The sequence below is a fragment of the Pongo abelii genome, chromosome 4 (genome assembly GCF_028885655.2).
Source record: "Pongo abelii isolate AG06213 chromosome 4, NHGRI_mPonAbe1-v2.0_pri, whole genome shotgun sequence".
Lineage (NCBI taxonomy): Eukaryota > Metazoa > Chordata > Mammalia > Primates > Hominidae > Pongo > Pongo abelii.
In genome coordinates, this window is record NC_071989.2 from 166,050,300 (window position 1) to 166,074,102 (window position 23,803).

Sequence of the window (23,803 nt, forward strand, 5' to 3'; positions counted from 1 at the left end):
TCCAGGTTGGAGGGGATGCCAACCCCAACCAGATATTGAGGCTCCTGCAGCATTGATTTGTGCTTTTAGTGTAAGCTCACGTGCTCTTTTCAGTTCATTATTTCCAGGCAGACATGGATTCTAGTCCTGGCTCCCCCATTCACGATTAGTGCAGTTGTCTAGGTCTCAGTTTGCCATTCCCTCATGTTATGGAACCAAACTGCGGTCCACTTGCCTGGCACAGTAAGAACAAACATCCACGCCGAGGTTTACTGCAGGAGAATGGAGGGTGTTTATTTTCAGAGTACCAAGCAAGGAGAACTGAGCAGTTCTCGCTTAACACCCCACCTCTCCAGTGGCTTGCAAACAAGGGTTTTTAAAGGCAGGGGTAAATTTCAGGAAAGCAGAAGTTTCAGGCAAAGTTATAAGTCATTGTATGGAGGCTACACATTGGTTCAGCCCAAAAGGGCAGGCTGTCTTGAAGTGGGTGGGGGCTTATAGTCATAGGTAGATTTCAGAGAGTTTCTGCTTTGCAATTGGGTAAGGAAGAGAAGCTTTGTTTTAAAATTTAGGGTCAGCAGAAAAGAATGTTAGCTCTGGCTTGTGGGTATGGCTTCTTCCAGGCCTCCTAGGAATAAATTTAGAACAAAGAACTGGAACTGCGGTCAGAGTTCGGCCTGCAGTTCCCTCTTATCTGAGGTCTGCATGCCAGCACATCTGTTTGGTGTGGGTCCAGGTTTCTGAAAAAGAACCCTGGTTCATATGTGAAGATGTTATCTTTAATTTCTGTAGGGAATCAAACATCCCATGATTCTAGCTTCCTTGGCTGTTGTTTTAAGTTACTATTACCTTCTTATCAGCTTGCTTATTTACTTCTCAGGGCTAGCTAGGTGCCTGGAATTTCCCTTGAAGAAACTCAAGATTTTATTTCCATGCTTGGTGGGGGCGGTGCTGCAGGGCCCCTAAGAGGGTTCCCTGCTCCATCTCACTTGTTAGGTAATTATTCCTTGGATACCATAGGACAGGCACTGTTCTGGGGCATGTAGCAGTGTCCAGCCCTGCCTCCTGTCCTGTCCATATTTACACCAAAATCATGTGTCTACTGTTACAGCAAGAGCTAGGAGGGGTGAGTGCAGGGTCCCATGGGAACAGAAGACAGAGAACTCAATGTGTTCTTGGGGTTGAGGAAGGACTTCTCCAGGGAGGTGGCCTGGAGAATGAGCAGGAATTTGCCTGGTGAAGCTGTCCCAGGCTGAGGGGAAAACATGCACTGTTACCTTCATTTTTTATGATGGGGGACAGTTGTTTTACCCTGCAGGATAGTGTCAAGGCTGGAAAGATACACCAATGTAAAGCTCATGCAGTGAGAACTAAACCATCGGTAGTGTTGTCATATTGAACAAAGCACAACCCCCATACATCTCCCTCTTGGGACCCCGCAGAACCAGCACACTCTTCTTCCTGCATGACCACTTATATTTGCTCTGCCTCATGGCTGACTCAGAGACTGTGCTCTCCTCCTTCCTCCCCAAGGCACTCCAGTTTGTCTCTGTTCTCCACATGGTGCTCCCGGTGGGCCCAGTCCTACAGGTGTCGAGGTAACGGAGACAGCCTGGAGCAGAAGGAAACAGAAGGATGTTATCTGGGATGCCTCATTCTCAGGACCTAGTGGGAATCTCTTTCAGCATCCAGCCATCCATCCACTCATTCAGCAAGAGGCGTAGTGAGCCTCTTCATTGCCTGGAGCAGTTCTAGGTTGTGGATAAATGGTCATGAATAAGAGACAGAGTTTTACCATTTTTATTCCAGAGAGGGGAACAAGCAAAGTCATAACAATCAGAGTGTGGTTGCAGATGGGGAGGGAAGCTGTAAAGGAATACACAGGATTACAGGATAAAGGGAGAGTGACTGTGTCAGAGAGAGATGTGCTGTTTTTGAAGAGGATGGAGCTTGGTCTTAAGGAATAGGGAGGACCTTATAGTGAGCTGGTGCCAAGGGGACAGAGGTTAGAGCCGTGGAGGGAGGCAGCCAGGCAGCAGGTCACTGGGGCTTCATGGGCCACCGCAGGATGCCATGTAAGCAGCAGGTGAGGGGGTCTGCCTGGCTGTTTTCAAAGGCCTGGGGGCTATTGAGAGAGTGAAGGACAAGGCTCTTACAGTCTAGAGCCCATCTTGGAGGCAATAGGTGCTTGGAGAATAGACAGGAGGGGAAAGGAGAAGCCTGGAACAAAGGTAGAGAGATAATGGAGCTTCCGAATCAGAGCCAGAAAGGATGCCTTGCCTCTAATTGTCTTTGTGACTTGGGATGAACCAGTTCATTTCATCCCTTAGTGCCCCTGTCCCTAAAATGAGTGACTTGGACCTGCCGTTCTCAGACTCTCCCTGAGAGGCTCTGAAATGGGGACTGTTTGCGCTTCCTCTATAAGGAGTAATTGCTTCTCTGTTACCCCTTAAATGGACTCTCCAGACAGCTAATTGATAAGTTTTTAACACAGATCAGCAGACCCAGGTTGCTATAGCAACGTAGCCTTCAGAAGTTATAGGGATAAATAGGAACAACTTCTGAAGGCCTCGGGGACACCAGAACAGTAGAGGTGGTTGGGTGGGGGGAGGTCCCTGAAGCCTCAGTCCCCAAGTGTCTCCTGTTAAGCACCTCTTTTCATGAGGAACTGTGACTCAGAGACCATCAATTTAGCTTCCCCTGTTCAGAATCCAGAGGCAGACTATTGATGGGGGCCACAAGGAAAGGACCACTTCCTCAGGCACCATCTGGGTGGTCACTCACATGTATCACTGAGGACAACAGGACACTCAGTATCAATGACCTTCAGAGCTGAGACCTGAGACAGACCCCCTACAGCATGAATGTTTCAACCCCCTGTATTCATAAGTGAGAAAACTGAGAACCAGAGAGAGGAGGAACTCACCTGAGGTCACACAGCATAGCAGCAGCAGAGGTGGAAGAACTAAAGCACAGGTTTCCAGTATTGATCCCAGTCCTTGGGGGCTAGGGGTCGGGGAAGGATGGGGAACACAGAGTACGGATTAGGCTCACCGAAGTCCACATTCCTCTTTCTGCTTAGATAGCTGGGGAGATCTCCAAGCCTAGACAGTGCTTTCTGAGATTAGAATGAGGCATGAGCTTTCTGGAGCTTTTTTTAGTTTAGGAAGCTAGAATTAAATTTTTAAATGACATACCGATTGTTCTCAATGAAAGAAGACTACTAATTGCCAAAAAAAAAAAAAAAGAAAGATGCCTAATGGCCATCATAGAGGAAAAGCTGTATAAACTGTGGAATATCCATTCTCATGGAAAACTCTGAAGCAGGTAAAAAGAATAAGCTGATGAAGTAGCTTTGCACATACCAAGATAAAAAATAGTGAAAGATACAATATTGAGCTTAAAAAAGTTTTAGGACAAGACACACATGATGCCATAGATATAAACCACAAATAACTCTGCATTGAAAAAGATATAGAAAAAAAAGCATACCAATAATTAACAGTCATTTTCTCTAGGTATTAGGGAGGAATCCAGGATTAGAGGTCAACAGGGACTTTTTAGCTTTATCTGGAATGTCTTAATTTCTTGCAAGGAAAGCATATTCATGTATTATTATTGACCTATAATTTTAAAATAGTATATGCTAGTTTTAGAAAAACTGGGAAATACCAGAAAGTGCAAAGGAAAAAGAAATCTCTTGCCCATTTTACTTTTCCATTTTTTGTCTTTTTCTGCCTTTTTTTAAAAAACAGATTAATATATCATTGATAGGTAGAGGGATATAAATTGAACGGTTGATCACTTGGACAAAGGTATTTTCCTCTTTAAGTTAGGTGCTTATAAATATTTCTCAAAATTCAGGGTGCAATATTAGCACAGGAACCCAGGTACCTGTGCATCATTTTTCTGGTTTTTGGTTTTTATAGGGTGTTCTGGTGGTTTCAATTAATGTATTACAGTCAAATGCATAAATCTTAAGTGTACAGCTTGATGAAGGCACATGTCCATGTAGCCCAGGTCTAGACAGAACATTTATAGTACCATAGATGGTTCTTTCCTGCCCTCTTCAGTGTTCCGCAAGGAATCATGGTTCTGAGTTCTATTTCCAGAGATAGTGTTGCTTGTCCTTGAACTTCATATAGAGTTATCTAGTATGTTTTCCCTTTCCTTTCTGACCTGTGTCATTCAACATTACATTTGAGATTCATCCATGTTGTAGATGATCCATTTTTTATTACCAAATCAATTACTCTAGTATTCTCATTGCATGAACAGACTAACTGAATCACCCATTTTACTGTGGGTGGACATTTGGGTTGTTTATAGTTTGGTACTATTATGAATAATGATGTCATGAATATTCTTGTACATGTGTTTTGGTGTATAGGTGCTCCTATTTTTATTAGGGAAATACCTATTAGGTTAGCTTCAAAGCAGTTTTACAAATTGTACCAATTTATACTCCCATTCAGCAGTATATGAGAGTTATAATTTCTTTGCAGCCTCATAAACAATTTGTCCCTCTTTAATCATAGCCATTCTGGGGGTGCTGTCACGTTTCATTATGATTCTGATTTCCCTAACGATGCTGATTCTCCTTCCACATGCTACTAGCCATTTGGACACCATCTTTTGTGAAGTGCTGGTCAACATTCTTGCCTTTTTAAGTCATCTTTCTTATGAATTTGTGGCCATTATATATTATGGATACATGTATTGCAGATATATTACTCTGGCTTGTCTTTTGGTGAATAGAAGTTCTTGAGGCTTAGTGTAGTTATTTTTTTCCCTTACGGTTGATACTCTTGTGATTTGTTTAGAAAACCTTTCCTACTCTAACGCATAAAGATGAGCTATCCTCTGAAAGTTTTAGAGGTTAGTCTTTCAAGGCTAAACGGACCTTTAAGTCCATATTATTCACCTAGAATTGATGTTCTAGAACATCATATTATTCACCTAGAATTGATTTAATGGGAGGTATAAATCTTTTATTTCCAGATTGTTCTGGCACCACTTCTTGAAAAGACCTTCTTCCTGCAATCTGTAGTGGTAGTGCTATGTCTGTCATTTATCTCATATCCATAAATGGTCTGTTCATCGCAGCCTCTTAATATTTGTTGGATCTAATCTGAAACAAATCAGCATTTGCTAAGTATTTTTATATGTATCAGGTTTTTAAAGGAAATTCTATTAATGTCTAGTGTTTCCTCTAGTATTTCCTTCCCTGAGAAATCAGAAAGTGGTCATTAGGGAAATAGCAATCACTAAGTTTTTGTTCAAATTTTGCATGGTTTTCTAGACTTCCGGCCATTGTTTGTTATGCCAGCATACACCAGGAGAGGGACCTATTTGTACGTGTGAGGGAAGGCAGGCCCGAGTCCCTGGGAAGGACAGAGCCGTTTAGTCTGCCTTTTACTGCAAGGCCTCTTGCCTAGAGTGTTCTCTGCCTCCATCTCTGTTACTTCTTCTCTCCTTATTTTATTAGAGTGGACCACAGAAACACTCTGGTCAGTCATTTGAGAGCATTACTGCCTTCACCAGAGCTGAGGAGTGTCTAGACCCAAACTCACTGATCTGAATGCCAGTCAGATCTGGAAAAGCCCCCAGAGACCATCCAGGGCCGGTTTCTCAACCTCAGCACCACTGACATTTGGAGCCAGATAATCTTCTAGGGGGTTGCCCTGGACTTTATAGGATGTCGAACAGCATTTCTGGACTATATTCCAGTAGTACCCTTCATTGTGGCAATCAATAATGTCTCTAGATATTGCCTGATATTCCTTAGGAAGGTAAAACCTCCCCCTGTTGAAAACTGCTCATCTAGTGCATCCTCAAATTTTGTAGATAGAAAAACTGAGGCCCCAAGAGGGAGCTGATTTTCCCAGCATTACAGCTAGTGCAGGAGTCTGGATGAAAACCAGATGTGCCTTGGAGTTCAAAGATCCTTAAGGTTAGCGTATTACAGTACAGAGAGATGCCCAGCTGAGCTTTGCTGATTGTTTTTGTTCTTTTCAATAGTTCCATCTCCACATCTGACCTTCTGTCTCCTACTTCTACCTTTTAATGTCTTTCCTCTAATTGTTTTTATTACATAATTGAAATAAATTCATTGATTGAAAACTCAGAGAAGCAGAAAGAAAACAAAAACCACTTTGTCACACTAAGATGACCTCTGTTCACTTTTTTTTTTTTTTTTTTTAAGACGGAGTCTCACTCTGTTGCCCAGGCTGGAGTGCAGTGGCGTGATCTCGGCTCACTGTAACCTCCGCCTCCTGGGTTCAAGCAATTCTCCTGCCTCAGCCTCAGCCTTGAGCTGGGATTATAGGCATGCACCACCACGCCCAGCTAATTTTTGTATTTTTAGTAGAAGAGATGAGGTTTCACCATGTTGGTCAAGCTGGTCTTGAACTCCTGACCTCAAGTGATCTGCCCACCTCGGCCTCCTGAAGCGCTGGGATTACAGGCATGAGCCACCACGCCCAGCTGACCTCTGTTCACATTCTAAAGGATATTCTTCCAGATGTTTTTATGTTCTAGCAGATTTTCTTATAAAATTAGTAGTTATAAAAGCAGTACTCACCAAGGTGAGAAGAGTGACTGCCTCTGTGGGGTGTGATGGGTGACAAGGGCACGGGAGAAGTGTCTCTAACTTTTTAGACTTTATTGTTTAGATTTATTGCACTAAATATTTATTACTTTTTTCCTTAAAAGGAAAGACTCATACGTAGCAAATGTACACAATTCAAATGCATGGAAAGTAAAAAAGTAAAAGCCCCATCTCAGCCACCCCTCTCAGACCGTCACTCCATACACCCACCTGTGCTTGATCCGGGATGATTTTGCCCATCACTCTGAGAAAAAAAACTCCTCCAGCTGCCCAAGAAGCTTGTCCTGTCCCTTTGCCCAGGCACCCACAAGTAATGCCTCTGGCCTTTCTGTATGAGTGTTTCTCTTAGCCCAGACACAGATTATGTTTTTGGTTGAAAATGATCCACGCTTTGTGGAATGGAGGCACTTTGACTCCCAATAATACCCTTCCTTTGTGTGACTTTATGATATTTAAGTATATTTACATCTTTTCAGAAATGGCCTTATCTGAAAAACAAACCTGCTAGTGTGAACATATCAGGACTTGGGAAAAAATGGTCTGAGAGGTAAGAGTCACTGGTTCCACAGATAAGACCAAGAGCCCCCATGAGCCAGACAGAGTGTGAGACTCCAGGGCATATCCCATCCATGATGGCACTGTTCACCACCCCTACCTGTGGGTTGTCAGCATAGAGGGTTAGCCCTCCAAGCCCTCCAGTAGTGGGCAAGATGATCCCAGAGGTTTTTTTTTTTTTTGAGACAGAGTCTCACTCTGTTGCCCAAACTGGAGTGCAGTGGCACGATCTTGGCTCACTGCAGCCTCCACCTCCTGGGTTCAAGCGATTCTCGTCCCTCAGCCTCCCAAGTAGCTGGGATCACAAGCATGTGCCACTATGTTTGGCTAGTTTTTGTATTTTTAGTAGAGACAGGGTTTCACCATTTCAGCCATGCTGGTTCTAACTCCTGACCTCAAGTGATCCACCTGCCTTGGCCTCCCAAAGTGCTAGGATTGTAGGCATGAGCCACTGCGCCCAGCCATTCCCAAAGCTTTTAACTATTAACACACCATTTAACAATGGCAACTATATAGATTTGATTGATAAACATTTATCAGTTGATGTTTTGTTCAGAATTTTACTGATGAAAATTTATAGTCAGAGACCCTAAGCTTAGATACAAAATAGAGTGAAAAATGGCATAAAACAAGAACTGATCCATAGAAACAGGAGGTAGAGGTGATAGGAAAGATTTCCCAGGTAAGGGTCATTAGTGTATCCTCAGCACCTAACACAGGGCTCATTAACCATAAATCAGGGGAGGGACATTTCAGCTTCATCGTGGTGTAATGTTTATCCTCTAAAATCCTCAAGATACCACCATTCTAGACAGAGGCAATCCATCACCTTCATCCAAAGCCAGATCAATTTTTGCTTATTTTGTGAGCCTTGCCAGTAACTGCCAAGAAATCAGAGCCTTGGTTATGTAGTTTATGTAGTTCTGTATCAATGACTTTTCTGTGAGGAGACCCCCAATGGGCAGGGTCATATTACAGTTTGCGCTACTGAGTATTATTCTACAACAGACATCGCCAAGCACCAGGGAGGCAGTGCAGGGTAGTGCAATGGTCTCAACTGTGGCTGCTCATTTAAATCACTTGGAAATCTGCTTAAAATTCTGATCTCTGAGGCCTGTCACAAGAAAAACAAAACCCTTGAGAGAGAATAGACCTAGATTTTTTTTTTTTTTTTTTTTTTTTAAGATGGAGTCTTGCTCTGTCATCCAGGCTGGAGTGCAGTGGCACGATCTTGGCTCACTGCAACGTCCACTTCCTCGGTTCAAGCAATTCTCTGCCTCAGCCTCCCGAGTAGCTGGGATAACAGGCACCCACCACCATGCCTGGATAATTTTTGTATTTTTAGTAGAGACCAGGTTTCACCATGTTGGCCAGGCTGGTCTTGAACTCCTGACCTCGTGATCCATGCGCCTCAGCCTCCCAAAGTGCTGGGATTACAGGCATGAGCTACCACACCTGGCCAGACCCAGATATTTTAAAAGCTCCACACTTGACTCTGATGTGCAGCCAGAGTGGAGGATCTCTGATATAGAAGCATTTTCTTGGACTAGAGCTGCCAGACTCTTGACATTGATGCTTAGTTGTCACAGTTCTTGCCACATCTGCAGATCACTGGTTCTGTTATTTACATAATCTTTTTACTGAAACGTAAAAGGAAACTATCACTTCCATTTAAAAAAAAATCATCTCTTGCCATCATTAGAAAGCAACCAGAATACTACATTCAATCAAAATACAGCAAAGTCATATAATTCCAGCTGCTGCCTGCCCAGATCTCTGAACACAAGCCCTATTCCCTCTTTGATAAACACAAGATTAGTAAATATTAGGTGCTAACATGTGCTGGTTTCAAATGGAGACTTTCTTATTAAGGTTGTCAGAAAGATTGATAGGAAACTGAAAAAGGAAAGAACTTGCTCACTGTGTGGCTCGTTATGATTAAATCACATTTCCTTGTATGCCCAATTTCCACTTTAGGAAATGCTAACCTTGGAAGACATTGGCATATACTTGAGGGAAGAGAAAGCCCACTTTCTAGGCCAGAGTTTCCTGGCTATAGATCTTTTCCAGTTGACCAGACATGATTCTGATCCAGAATAATAATTCTATTATCCCCTTGACAATTCAGGGGACTGAGGAAGGGGTTGGAGGTGAAACATAGTAATATACAGCACTATTCAAGCAAGGCATAGATTGACAGGAAAAGATCACACACAGAATCAGGTAAGATTAAATTACTGATAGATTTAGCAAGGGCTATGAAGAGCTGCTGGAAGTGAGGGACCAGTGGAACAGGAGCAGAGGCAGCGTCTCTGGGTTGAGCTTTCCACTGCACCTGGAGTCCCAAATGAGGGCTGGAAGCTGCGGCTTGTACATTCTGTGCAAGGGAGAGGGTCATGGTGTAAATGGGAAGCCTGATTTCTTGCCTGCTTCACAGGCTCTGTATCCTTGGGGCTTAACATCAGTATGCGGGAAACACATTATGTGCCTCCATATAAGGGAATGTTTAGAACACTAAGCTCTCTGGTTAGGGCCCAGCTCCCCATCCCCCTCCTGCCAGAAAATCCAAGCAGCAATCCCTGTGGGGTGCCTGGACCTCCCATTTCCAGCTCCTTTCTCCATGCAAAAACATAATGCATGAGTGTTATTTGTCTTTTTGTTGCCTCAAAAATCAGAGTTAAAGGTTAAGAAAATACTGGTTTGATGATGCTCTTTAGGAAATCAGCTAAAAATGGTAGTTTTTCACTCAGCTGTGAACAGAACCTTAAAGGTAGAGTCTAATGCCATTCTGCATAAATCTGGCATTCTTAGGATCATATTAGATCTTTTTTAAATATGTACACGGAATCTTTATGGTAGCCTGTAGCCAAGAGAAATCAAGTCTCCAGTTAGCCTCATAGACTAAGTGAGTTGGGAACACTTAAGGTTTTTGATATTTGATGGAACCCCTCAGTTTTAAAACTGGTGGTCCATCAGTTTTAAATTAACTAACTATAATACAAAAAGAAAATTAAGACAGAAAGTAATGCAAAAATAAAACATGAATCCCTTGAATTCTGATGTGAGTTCCTTACCGTAAAATATTTTTGCATCCTGACCCTAAAAACCTTTTTTTGCTTTTACTGTCAACACAGCAATTTTACAGTAGACAGACCGCGGTTCTTAATCACCTAATGATTATTTCTCTTGTAGTTATCATATAGTGGGAATAGTAAACATTAGCATGACACTTGGTACATACAAAGTTACTGAATCATAACTTTCACTTATTAACTCCTCCCAGAGAGAAACTTCTGCAGAAGCACAAGCTCCTGGGAGTTCTCCAAGGAGGGATGGTTGAAGTTCGTTGTTTTTGTATAGCAATTGCATATTATTCACACTTTGGAAAACTCATCATGGTTAAATCCTGGTTCCACAAAAAATCTATAAAAGAAATATTTTAAGAACAATTGAGGAAATTTTAGTCTTGACTACATTGTGTATCATATTAAGAAAATTTTAAATTTAGGGGATCACAATTCTGAGGTTGCACAAGAGGATGTCCTTGTTTTTAGGAGTTGCATGCTTAGATATTTAAGGCTGAAGTGACTCAATGTCTTCCATTTACTCTCAAATGACTCAGTAAAATAAAGTTAAAGCAAATATGACAAAATGTTCATTTTGACTGTACATCAAGGGTATAAGGATATTCATTATTCCTTCAACTATTTTATGTGTTTAGAATTTTTCCTAATATGAAGTTGAAGCGGGGGACATAAAACCTCAATAGGGGATCAAAAAGTTAAGAAGGAAAGGGGTTAAACCAGACAAGGTCGTGACATATGAGGAGGAGGAAAGTCATGAGGGTTTTTGTCTTTTCCAGCTACTCTGCTAGTTGGTAAGATTTATTCTTGGTAACATATATCCCAGAGCTACATCTGGCCTCATTAAAAAAATTTATAGATGCATTTGCTAGCATCGAACTTGGCTGTGACTTACAGGCTGACCACCTATTTGATTTACCCTGAGGAAATACCAGTTTAAGATCCAAGAAAGGCAAATGAAGCCAGGGAAGCTGGCCAGTCCAAATTAGAGGCCAGTGAGAGGCCCTAAGAGAACACCTCTGGCAGCCACCCTCCTCCCATTGGCCATGGTGGGAAGGCTTGTCTTCTGCTTCAGGAATACTAACACAAACACACACACACAAAGAATGCCTTCTCCCTATGCTCTGTTTAAGAGAAATGTCTCAAACCCAGCTCCACTGAGGGTCACTGCCTTTCCATGCTTGAGCCGAGAGAGGGTCATGCCTTAGCATTAACAGCAAAGGGGTCTTCATACATTATAAATTGTATACTCTCCAGCTTAAAACTAACAGGTGGATTCTTGTTATACTTAAAATTCAAACTTCCAACTTTGACCCACAAGGCTCAGAAGATTTCAGCTATGCCTATTCCACCAACTTATCTATTATTACCACTCTCTGCCTGGCTGCACAACCCAACCACATGGCATACTTTGGGGGTCAAGTTACAGAGAAAGAAACTGAGGTTCACTGCAGGTCTGTATCAGGGCAAGACTGAATCCCATTGTCCTTGGCTTCCACCTTAAGGCTTGTTGATGTTTACCACTTTGGCCTTGTAATTCAAGGGCACCAAGAACACCCCCCCAGTCCCCCAGAAAGAGCACCGCCACTTTCTATCACAGTGTCTGAAATTCTATTAGAGACTCACTCCATGGGTTTGGAATGTTATCTGATCTTTAGAAGGCCCCACTAAAATGGGGTTGCTGAGATGTGTTGGGAGAAAGAGCATGCCCTGAGAGCTGGTACTTTAGTGAATATTCATTTATCAAATAATTTTGAGGAGTAGGATGATCATTTTAAAAAGGATGTAGGATAACTAAAAATAGGCCCAAAAAATCCAGATAGAAGCTTTGTACTGCACATGGGAAGATGCTGATAGTATATACTAAATGATACAAATAGATTATAGAAGAGTAGGTATAGTCTGTTCTTAGTTTGAAATATATGCTGAAATGGTATGTGCAGAGAAGAACTGGGCAGTTCAAACTCTGGAAAAGGCTATGGCAGTGATGACTCCTGGGTGGTGGAGTTATACATTTTTTCTTCCTTTAAAAAATTTATCTGCATTTTCTGATTTTTTGGAAGTGAACATAAAGATAGCCAATAAAAAGAAAAGAGGCTAGAGTGGCAATCATTAAAACATATCTAAGTTAGTAATTTTCCAGAGAACAGTCTTTGCCTAGGGGCTGAATTAAGTATTTTGTGCATTTCCAGAAGAAAATGACAAATTTCAAGTCAAATACCACATGTAAGGTAACTAGATTATTAATGATGATGGTCATTGGAAATCAAGAACAGCAAATTTGTAGTTTGTATGCCACTGTGCTTTTCTAGTTCACCGTAGCTGTTGATCGATCCTGCTGCACCTGAATTGGTGTCAGAATCCTCTCCAAAAGCCACTGCTGCCTCTCAATAGTGGTTGATGTATGAGGTGACCCCAGGGCCATCACTAGCACACATGTTGCCTTCAGGAAATCATAAAAAGGTATCATTCCTCAAGACATTTCACCTCTTTTTAAATATATTAATTTTTAAAGAATAACGTCTGCTAGAAAGTGATTATAAACAATCTCTGATTTCTGCAGTGTGCTTGGCATTCCCTAGGATGTGATGCCTTTGGGTACTACACTTGCTACATAAACTATACCCAGCAGCCTTAGGTAATAAACTCCCCCCATACCCCCAAAATAAGCACAAACCCTGACAAGATGGTATCATTGTCTCCCAGCAAAAGTAGCAATGATCTGAGACCCCTGGAAACTGCCCGTTGTTCCAGCATTGCAGGTGCTGGCATTTGCCCTGCTTTGGTATCTGGACAGCAGCTTTCCTCCCGAAATGCCCACTTCCACCTGGTCAGATGCACAGTCCTGTACAGCAAGGCAATGCAGCAAAGCCCAGGACGCTAACTGGATAGGGCTCACCAGTCAGCTGTTCCTTTTTCAAGGCAGCATGGGGAAAGGACGACTGTGGGTCTCTATTCCAATTAAATTGCAAACTTAATTCATTTTTATTTCCTGTCTGTGAATTTGCTGATTGCACATTCCAGTCACTTGTAATAAACATACTTAGTTCCTGGGGTCTTTGCTGATGCATCGACTGCATTGCAAGCCCAGCCTCTCCCTCCCAGCACCATTACGGTTCTGAAGGAGACTCATTCTAGGGAGCAGTCTGCTGCCTAATGATGAGTAAGGGAAACTCATGCTGGGGACATTTACTACCCAGAAGATTCTAAGTGGCCACTTGGAGTTTTAAAATCAGCATTCCCAACCTGAGACTTGTTAAAGGCACCCAGGAATCCTCATGCCTTTGTCCCATCGAGGGCTATAAAACTCATCAAGTAGAACACAGTGAGGTTGATATTAAAGAAGATGATTGCCTGGTAGACCCAATGGCCACTTGGAGATGAGACCAGCCCTTTGGCAGCAAGACAATCCTAAGAGGCCATAGCTCTGGTTTATCACCCATTTCTTCATTTAATAAGAAGTATTACTCTATTTACTTATACTCTGCCTGTGTCCAAAGAAGATACCATGCCTATCAAAGAACTGGTGTCATTAAGTCTGGAGACTCTTACACAGAATGAGGCCAAGGGGAAGGGCAGGGTGAGTTGCATGAGGCTCTCTCAGCCTGATTTCAGATTGATTTCCATGGTCTCCACTGGAAACCATGTATCTTTGGATTCAGAAATCTTGGGTTCAAGTCTTGCCTCTATACTGGATAGCTATGAGACTCTGTTATATTCTCTAAGCCTAGCTTATCCAACCCATGGCCCAGGACGGCTTTGAATGCAGCCCGACCCAAATTCATGAATTTTCTTAAAACGTTGAGTTTTTTTTGCGATTTTTTTTTTTTTTTTTTAGCTCATCAGCTGTTGTTAGTGTATTTTATTTTATCTGTGGCCCATGGCAATTCTTCTTCCAGTATGGCCCAGGGAAGCCAAAAGATGGGACACACTTCTTCTCTAAGCCTTAGTTTCCACACCTGAAAAGTGCTGGGACTAAGGAGCTACCTCACAGAGTTCTTAGTGTTAAAAGAGGTAATGAATGCAAAGTCTCCAACACTTAAGAAGCAGGTCCTCGGTTACCAAGAGCCCCCTTTCCTCCTCTTGCCATGAGCAAAGAGACTTGAATCGGCCTTTTCTCTAAGCCCCATTAGAACTGAAAGCCTGGCTCCTGACTGGCCATAACACTGTGGCCCACACTTCTCACAAGCCCAAGCCAAGGATGCCCTACTTTCATATCAGCCACCTCATTTTATCCCCGATTTCATCCTCCTTCTGAATGGGATGGCACCTTTCCTCCCAAGTTCAAAACCCTGCCCCTCCTCTCAGGCCCATCTCACAGCCATCATTTCCTCATCCTCCACAAACCCCTGGTCCTTTCATTCAACACACATTTTATCAAATGCCTTTCTCTGTAAGGAACTTGGTGATGTTTCTCTCTCTTCTCAGTCTCCAAGCCCTTTGTCAGCAACTTCTCCTATTGCACCCAGTTGATTCTGTTTTATTTCTCAGTCACGGGTGTCCTTGGATCTCTTCTCCACTAGATGGTAAACTTCATTGAAATCTCATTTTTACAGAGTTCTACCTATTGTAGTGTTTCCCACAGCATCCAGGCCCTTTCCTGGCTCCATGGAGCGTGTCATCTTCATCTCTGTGCCTTTGAGTTGTCTGCCAGATCACAGAGCAAGCACTCAATAGATATTTGGTGACCTAAAGAAAGGAATAAAGAGGTAGCAGCAAATGCAGAGAAGTGGTATCTTCCCTATTTCTGACTTGAAAGGTGTCTTTTTATCCCTGTTTAGGTTGTATGCTAGTAGACATGGAAATGTTCAGAATTTATGTATTCCCTTGAACTCAAGGAGCACTTTGTGCTGTTTTTCTCTTGGGTCTCATATAGTCAGAGGAACTGAAGTCTCCGGAAGGGTCTTGGTCACCCTGAGAAGCACCCACTCATGCAAACCTTGCACTTGCGCGGTTCCTTTCCCCTGGGGTCAGCTCCATCCCATGCTGACTTCCAAGTTCAGATCTACTCTGCAGACTCTGCAGGGCCCAGGCCTCACATCTAGTTGCCTTTTAGACATCTTCTCTTCCGTGTCCACATACATCAGAAATGTACCTTGCCTGAATCTGACCTTGGCTTCCTCCTGCCTGCAGCCTCACTGTCCTCTGACTCCACAAACGGCACCATCATCATACAGGTGCCCTGGGTAGGGGTCCTTTTCCTCCCGCCCTCATGTCCAGTCATCAGGTCTGTGGCCTCTGCTCACTTCCTTCTATCTCCTTTGCCGCTACTCCTGGCCCTGCTTTCTCCTGCTTGGACTCTCCCAACACCCCCTTTGCTCTCCCCCAGTCCTTTCTCCCTTGCAACCAGAAGGTGAAACTGCAGCTCGGCCATTTCCCTGATGAAAACCATCAGGATAATATCCAGAAACCTAAGAGAGGCTTAGAAGATTCTTCCCAAACTGCTCCTGCCCACCCCTCCTTCCTGTCTCATATCACTCCTCCAGCACTGAAAGCTTCAGTCTACCTTGGCTCTCAGCCCTGCCCTACTATGGCCTCATTTTGGGGCCTTTGCAGGTACTGTTCCCCCTGGTTCAACTTAGCGTCCTTCTTCAGAAAGCCTTCCCTATCATCCTCCCCAAAAGTCTGAATTGGTTGCTCCTCTTTGCATCCCCATAGACCCCAGGCATACCCCAATTGTAGCACTTACTAGAATTGCCCATTTACTTGTTTTTGTCATCATCTTGGTAAGGGTTGTGCATCTGGTCTCCCTCACCTACTCCATCACCTTGCAGAAAGCCTTGTGCCTATTATTTGCTATATAAATGAAAGAATGACTTAATCTCTGGCTCAGGCTCTATTCAAGTCAGAATGAAAGTCTTCAGAATTTGGTACAACCTTGTTGGGTATCTAGATCCTGTTATACACATGTTCTCTATATTCTTGCTGGTCTCTCATATCATGCCAACGAGAAAAATATAGAGAACGTGCAGGTCCTGCGCATGGGTTGTCCCTCAGGAAGATTCTCTCTCAATCAATGTTTACATGAGATGTGGGTCACTGCCCTGGTCCTCCATCAGCAGCTCAGATTTCAGGACCCTGGGCTAGATAAGATAGCCCAATCTGCAGATGGCTTAGTGGAAGCCCTGAATGAATAAGAGCTCTGGTAAGTTTTTAAAAAGCAAAGGCACTGTGGGTTGGAGGGGCTTGGAAGACTCCTAGAAGGTAAAATTTAAATGGGGCTTTATGGGATGGATAAGACTGGGTAGAAAACTTTGGGTGGGGTTAAGAGGGTGGGTCAGGGAAGAAGGAATTTGTGGGTGCAAACTGACGTGAGTTGTCTAATTATAGACTTGGAATCACATCAGCAGATTTATAAAAATTAGTCCATCTGCAAAGAAATTATTTAAACCAATTCAGGGTTGAGGCTACCTCTGGAAGTTGGGAATAAAGGTATCAGTAATTTCCTATTTCTTTGCACAGAAGAAGGTAGCTCAGACTCTTGTTCTTCAAACTGCATATATACCACAGTTTCAGTTTAAAGAATGTTAGTTGTTATAACCAAAAACCCAATAAGTCAACAAATGATATGATCCTGTCAGATATGAGTGAGGCTGAAGTTTCTTAGGTGTTAAGATTTTAAATGATTTTCTGTTTCTATTTTTGGTAACTTTGCAATTTAATGACATGTATATATAATGAAGGGGGAAAGTCAGGCTTCCCAAGGCTTTGGCTGCATTGGCTCCCATGGAAAAACAATGGGTGTCGAAGTGGGGTGGCTCCTGGATCTAAATGTCAGCCTTACTGCTTATTTAAGCATCTGTGTGGGGACCTAGTTAGGAAAGTTCACCTTACTACGAGCCTTGATGTCCTTGTCCACAGGATGGGGACAGTGAGCCCTATCTCACAGGGCTGTCCAGAAGCATACAGCAGGCGACTGACAGAAAGCAGCTAGCTCATTCGTTAGTGCTCAGTAATGTTCATTGCGTCTCCTTCTCTAAAGAGAAAAGTGGTGTATTTTACAGACTCTTGGTTCTAGAGACTTGGAGACCATTTAATCCAGCCTCTTCATTTTGTTCAAGTTGTTAATTGCACATTATAACTTAATTCCATTAAGTTCTTAATTGCACATTATAACAAATCAAATACTACAGATGAGCTTTCGATGAAAAACATCCTACTTGGCTCTACTGCACCTCTGCCCACCTGCATTCCCAATTCCCAGGGCAGCCTATCCTGTTTCCAGTTCCTCCAGTTACCTCCATAACACTCATGAGGGTAACCTATTTCTTAATTAGCAACTTTAGACAATACTTACTGACTCCCTACTTGGAAAGATGAGATTTTATCTCATTTATCTCTTTCCCTCTCTTCCTTTCAACATTTGATTATATTACTGCTTCTGTTGTTTTCTCTTGTAATCATAGATAATATACTTACACCTCTACTGCTGCTTTTGGTAACAGGATTTAGTATCTTGACTCCTTTCCATGAAAGGACAAAAGACTGAGGAAATTACCACCCCTCGTGCTCCCACTTCCTGCCTCTTGTCAGCTTAACTTTTACTTCATCACCACTGTATTTTTTTTATAATACTTGTATTTTGTTCTGCATCTGTCATTTGTCCTTAAGTGTAGCCTAAAACAAAGCTATTTTTATGAAACCTATGCAAATTTTTTCTTTTTTGTTTTTTTGAGACGGAGTCTCACTTTGTCACCCAGGCTGGAGTACAGTAGCTCAATCTCAGCTCACTGCAACCTCCACCTCCTAGGTTCAAGCAATTCTCCTGCCTCAGTCTCCCAAGTAGCTAGGACTACAGGTGTGTGCCACCATGCCCAGCTAATTTTTGTATTTTTAGTAGAGATGGGATCTCACCATGTTGGCCGGGCTGGTCTTGAACTCCTGACCTCAGATGATCCACCCACCTCGGCCTCCCAAAGTGCTGGGATGACAGGCATGAGCCACCATGCCTGGCCCCTATGCAAATATTTTTCTTTGCTGGATCAGGTGGCATGCCAGGATTTCATTTCCTTCCCCCTCTGATTCCAGCAACAAGACTCCAAAAGCTCTTTATTTTCAAGTTGGGAAAAAGTAGTTGCTTTCAGGGTTCTTTTTTTTCAAGTTCATTTTTTAAAGTAATATATGTTCAATGTAGAAAACTTAGTAAATGCATACAAGTGGAAAAAAAAACAAAGGGAAAGAGAGTGGGAAAGAAAATGAAAAATACCTGAAAATTCCACTACATGGACAGTTCTTAAAACCACTTCATATAGTTCACAGAGTAATCAGTAAAATTGAAGAGGTAATACTCCCTTTGTTATAATAAGGAGAAATACATATGCCCCAAATAGGAGAGATTGTGTTCTAAGGCTAAATTCCCTTACATGCTGGGACTTTCAACTTTAATTCTACATAGTTATTGAGCATTTATTATATATTAGGCACTGTGCTCCCTATTGGGAATAAGATGTGGTCAAAGATAGACATTGTCTCTACTTTCATGGAGGTTAAATTTCAGTGGTGGGGGAGTAGACATTCATGAACTAGTCACGTATGGGAATGTGTAACATAGATTGAGTTAAGATGCTGGAAAGGAAAAGAACTTGGTTCTTTGAGGACATTTGACAAAAGAACCTACATGAGCAGGGAGGCATTGGGGTCAGGGAAGTGTTCCTAAAGGGAACGATGCTTAAATTGCAATCTGAAAGAACAGGAATTTACTAAGCAAAGAGAGTAAGGGAGAAGCGATGGATTAGACAGCATTCCAGAGACAGTGAAGATTCTGTGATGAGCACACAGACAGCATGTTTGAATAATAAACAGCTGCTATGGCTGGAACAGTAAGAGTGGAGGGGGGAGGAGGGAGCTGAGTGGAGAGAGAACCCAGGCTAGGTGGTCTTCGCAGGCTACAGCAAGGAGCCTTTCCAGCAGGGCATGGCTTGATGGGTTCCTAGGCAGAGTGGATGGCTTAGTGTGGATCCTTTAAGATAAGGATCAGACAAGAGGCAGGTCAGCCTTTGCCTGGGCTCCCACAGTGGAAGCTTGTTTGTATCCCTTACACAGGCCTTTGTGTGCTCCAAAATGGATGTTTTTATCAGTCACAATGATCTCAGCTTGAATGCCAAACACACACCTTCCACAAAAGGTATTGCAGAGTGTGTAGCCACCTCATCATGCATATAGCTACATAGCTCATCTTCTGGGACCTTCCAGGCAAATGCTTTTCCATCTCTTAAGAAATTGCATCCTTCTCGTTTCTCACCTTCATTGATAAATGACATTACAAAGCACACACACAAGTTTGCCAGCAGGAAGCACCCCCAAAGAACCTCTGGTCCTGCAGTTTCAGTTTGCATCGGGGTGGCAGGGGCATTGAAGTGGATAAATGGAACACTGTCTCCCCAAAAGAAATCTGAAGAAGCTCATCATGTAAAATGAACAAAACAGCAGCATTACTCTTGTAGAGAACCAGAGCCCTCTTCCCCTTCCGCTATCCTCTAAGATGGCTCCCAACACCACTTTACCCATATTAACAAAATAAAAAGTTGATAGTTCATGCAATGGCCAGCCTTCCAGTAATAAGACATTTCTAGGAACAACTGAAATGTTTGGAAAAGTGAAGGATGAGAACACTTGGCAGTGGGGCTATGTATACCAGTCCTCTGGAACAACTTCAATAGCTCCTTGGTACACTTAAAATTCACACTTAGCCCCATGCCTACAAGTCCCCACCTGATCTGATCTCTCTCTACCTTTAGGGCCTCCTGCCGTATGTACTACGAGTCTCTTCAACACTACACCCTAACTTGTTCCCTGCCCCAGGGCCTTTGTACTGGAACACCCATACCTCATATCTACATGGCTAGCTCCCTTGCTTCATTCCATTTTCTAATCAAATGTCACCAACTTATTCCATTCTCTATTCAAATGTCACCAACTCAAACATCCCACAAAAACAAAAACAAAACCGGTTTTGTTTTTGTTTTTGTTTTGAGAGAGAGTCTAGCTCTGTGGCCCAGGCTGGAGTGCAGTGGTGCAATCTCGGCTCACTGCAACTTCCACCTCCCAGGTTCAAGCAATTCTCCTACCTCAGCCTCCCAAGGAGCTGGGATTATAGGCATGCACCACCAAGGCTGGCTAATTTTTTGTATTTTAGTAGAGACGGGGTTTCACCAATGTTGGCCCCAGGGTGGTCTCCAACTCCTGAGCTCAGGCAGTCCTCCTGCCTCAGCCTCCCAAAGTGCTAGGATTACGGGCTTGAGCCACCACACTCGGCCAAAAAGATCCTTTCTAACTACCTTGTAGTAGTCCCTTCCCAACCCCTGTCACTGTCTAGCCTATTACCCTGAAATATTGTGATTTGTTTACTTGTTTTTATCTGTCAACTAGAACGTAAATTCTGTGAGGGCAAAGATCTAGTCTAACTTGTTCAGCATCATATCTGTAAAGCCTGCAACAGTGCCTGGTGCTCAATAAATATTTGTTGGATGAATGAATGGATGTAATAGTAGCATTCTCATACTTGGAGGACTGTCATGTAGACAAATTTATTTACTTTCTAAAATATTTATAGAGTAACAAATGTTTAGACATTTAATAAATTATTGAGAAATTATTATATGCAGGGCACTGGAGATGAGAGGCAGAAATAAAGACGCCATCCCTACCCTTACGGAGCTCTTAGTGTTATGGTGGTTGGTGTGGAGAAACGTGGAAAGAATCATACATGAGAATCAGCAGGACAAAGACTAATCAGTCTTCATAGGAGAAAGAGAGAAGATGCACCCCAGGGTTTAGGCCTGGGCAGATGAGGTGTTGATTGTGCCATTCTGTGAGCAAGGAACCCCAGGTGATAAGGGGGAGAAGGTGGTCGGCTTTGGAAACATTGAGCTGTGGAATATTCAAGTGGGAACATCCAACAAGGAGTTGGATATCCAGGTCCGGAGCTTTAGAGAAAAGTCTGGATGAAAACAGGTTTGATTAATAGTGGACAGTGAATGGTGTTTCAAGTCATGGGAGTAGATGAGACAAACCAGGACAACAGAATAAGAAAAAAAAAAAACAATCATTTAGGGGATGATCAGAGATAAAATCTGCAAAGATGCTAAAAAGAAGCCAAAATGGTGGAAACAAAGGCACACCTTGTCATAGGAGCTGAGGAGGACAGTGCCTAATACTTTAGAGACACCATATAGGATGAAGACGGAAACGTATGCATTGAACTTGGTGACAGTGCAGTCCTTGGTAATCTTTGCTAGAGACATTACCATGGCATGGTATGACTAGGCATGATATTTCTGTTTGCTGAGGAAGGACGTGAAGACTAGGAAATGGAGACAGATGTAGAAAATGCTTACAAAGTGCTTGACCCTTAGGGGAAGAATAGAGATAAAAGAGCTAAAGATACTAGCTTGAAAAATACATTCAGCGATACTCTAAAGAACAGAACAAGGATCTACACTGGAAACTATTGGGAAGCAGCCTTGGCTCAATACCAAACTAAACTCTCTAACCATTAGAGTTGTTCAAAAGTGGATTGGGCTGCCTCCAGAAGAAATGAGCTCTTGATTGCTGGAGTTATGGAAGAATACCCTGAATGTTCTATTAGAGAAGAATAAAGGTATCAAATCAGTAATCTAGGCCTCCACTTTAAGAAACTAGAGCAATGGCCAGGTGCAGTGGCATGTGCCTATAATCCCAGCACTTTGGGAGGTCGAGGCAGGAGGATTGCTTGAGACCAAGAGTTTGAGACCAGTCTAGGCAACAGTGAGATCCCCCATCCCTATTGTAAAAATCTTTATTTCAATTATTTAAAAAATAAAAAAGAAACTAGAGAAATAAGAACAAATTAAACTTAATGCAAGCAGAAGAAAAGATATGAATTAGTAAGGAACAGAAACCAGTAACACTGAGACCAGGTGCGGTGGCTCATGCCTGTAATCCCAGCACTTTTGAGAGGCAAAGGCAGGCAGACGGCTTGAGCCCAGGAGTTCAAGACCAGCCTGGGCAACATGGTGAGACCCCATCTCTACAAAAGATACAAAACTTAGCTGGGTGTGGTGGTGTGTACCTATAGTCCCAGCTACTTGGGAGACTGAGGTGGAAGGATCAACTGAGTCCTGGGAGGTTGAGGTTGCAGTGAGTCATGTTCATGCCACTGCACTCCAGCCTGGGCAATAGAATGAGACCTTGTCTCAAAAAAAAAAAAAAAAGAAAAGAAAAGAAAAAAAAGAAACCAGTAACATTGAAACTAAAAGCTGGTTTTATGGGGAGAAAAAAATCATTAACGCTAATAAACCTCTAGCCAAGAAAAAAAGAGAAGACACAAATGACCAGGAATGAAAGTGGGACATTACTACAGAAGCCACAAAAATTAAGAGGACAATAAAAATGTTCTAAAGACAAATATGTAATAAACCCATAAATTAAACTTAAATGAAAGGAGCCAATTCCTTAAGAGACACAAACCACCAAAACTCACTTAAAAATTGATAAGCTGAATAGTACTGTATCTATTAAAGAAATATCATTCCTACTTATAAAAAAAAACTTCCAACCAAAAAAACTCCCAACTCTGTCTCTACAAAAAAATTAGCCAGGTTGGTGGCACTTACCTGTATTCCCAGCTATTCAGGAGGCTGAGATGGGAGGATCACCTGAACCCAGAAGGTCAAGGCTAGTGAGCCATGATTACACTACTGCATTCCAGCCCAGGCAAGGGACTAAGACCCTGTCTCAAAAAAAAAAAAAAAACCCACACCAGACGCAGATGGTTTCACTTGTGAATTCCATCAAACATTTAAGGAGGAAATAGTACCAGTTCTACATGGTGTCCTCTGTAACCACCCAGCGAGTTCAGCTTGCCCACTACCCAGACAGAGCCCATTTATCCAGACAGAGGAATTGCAAGGGACAAAGAGTAATGCATGCAAAGTCGGCCCTGCAGGAGACTGGAGTTTCATTATTACTCAAATCAGTCTCCTCGAGCATTTGGGAATCAGAGTTTTTAAAGATAATTTGACAGGTAGGAGTTTAGGAAGTGTGGAGTGCTGATTGGTCAGGTTGGAGGTGGAATCATAGAGGGTCGAAGTGAGTTTCTCTTGCTGTTTTCTGTTCCTGGGTAAGATGGCAGAACTCCTTGAGCCAGATTACCAGTCTGGATGGTGTCAGCTGATCCACTGGAGTGCAGGGTCTGCAGAATGTCTCAAGCACTGATCTTGGGTTTTACAATAATGATGTTATCACCAGGGGCAACTGGGGAGGTTCAGACTCTTGGAGCCAGAGGCTGCATGACCCCTAAACTGTAATTTCTAATCTTGTAGCTAATTTGTTAGTCCTGCAAAGGCGGACTGGTCCTCAGGCAAGAAAGGGGTCTTTTCAGGAAAGGGCTATGATCAATTTTGTTTCAGAGACAAACCATGAACTGAATTCATTCCCCAAGTTAGTTTGGCCTATGCCCAGGAATGAACAAGAACAGCTTCCAGGTTAGAAGCAAAATGAGGTTCATTAGGTCTGATTTCTTTCACTGTCATAATGTCCCCTGTTATAATTTTGGAAAGGTGGTTTTGTCTCCAGAAAATACAAACAAGGGGAACTC

General features: G+C 42.7%; 1 protein-coding gene and 1 long non-coding RNA gene across 6 annotated transcripts in view; one reads left to right on the top strand and one right to left on the bottom strand.

Annotated features, from left to right (window-relative positions):
• The window catches only part of CYFIP2 (cytoplasmic FMR1 interacting protein 2), a 131,984-nt gene that overhangs the window by 95,479 nt on the left and 12,702 nt on the right, over positions 1–23,803 (top strand).
• On the bottom strand, positions 369–22,953 carry LOC129059586 (uncharacterized). The gene is made up of 3 exons (XR_008525577.2): positions 22,821–22,953; positions 2,906–2,985; positions 369–1,591 (listed from the first exon to the last, which is right to left on the bottom strand). It is a non-coding gene; the product is annotated as an uncharacterized LOC129059586 (long non-coding RNA).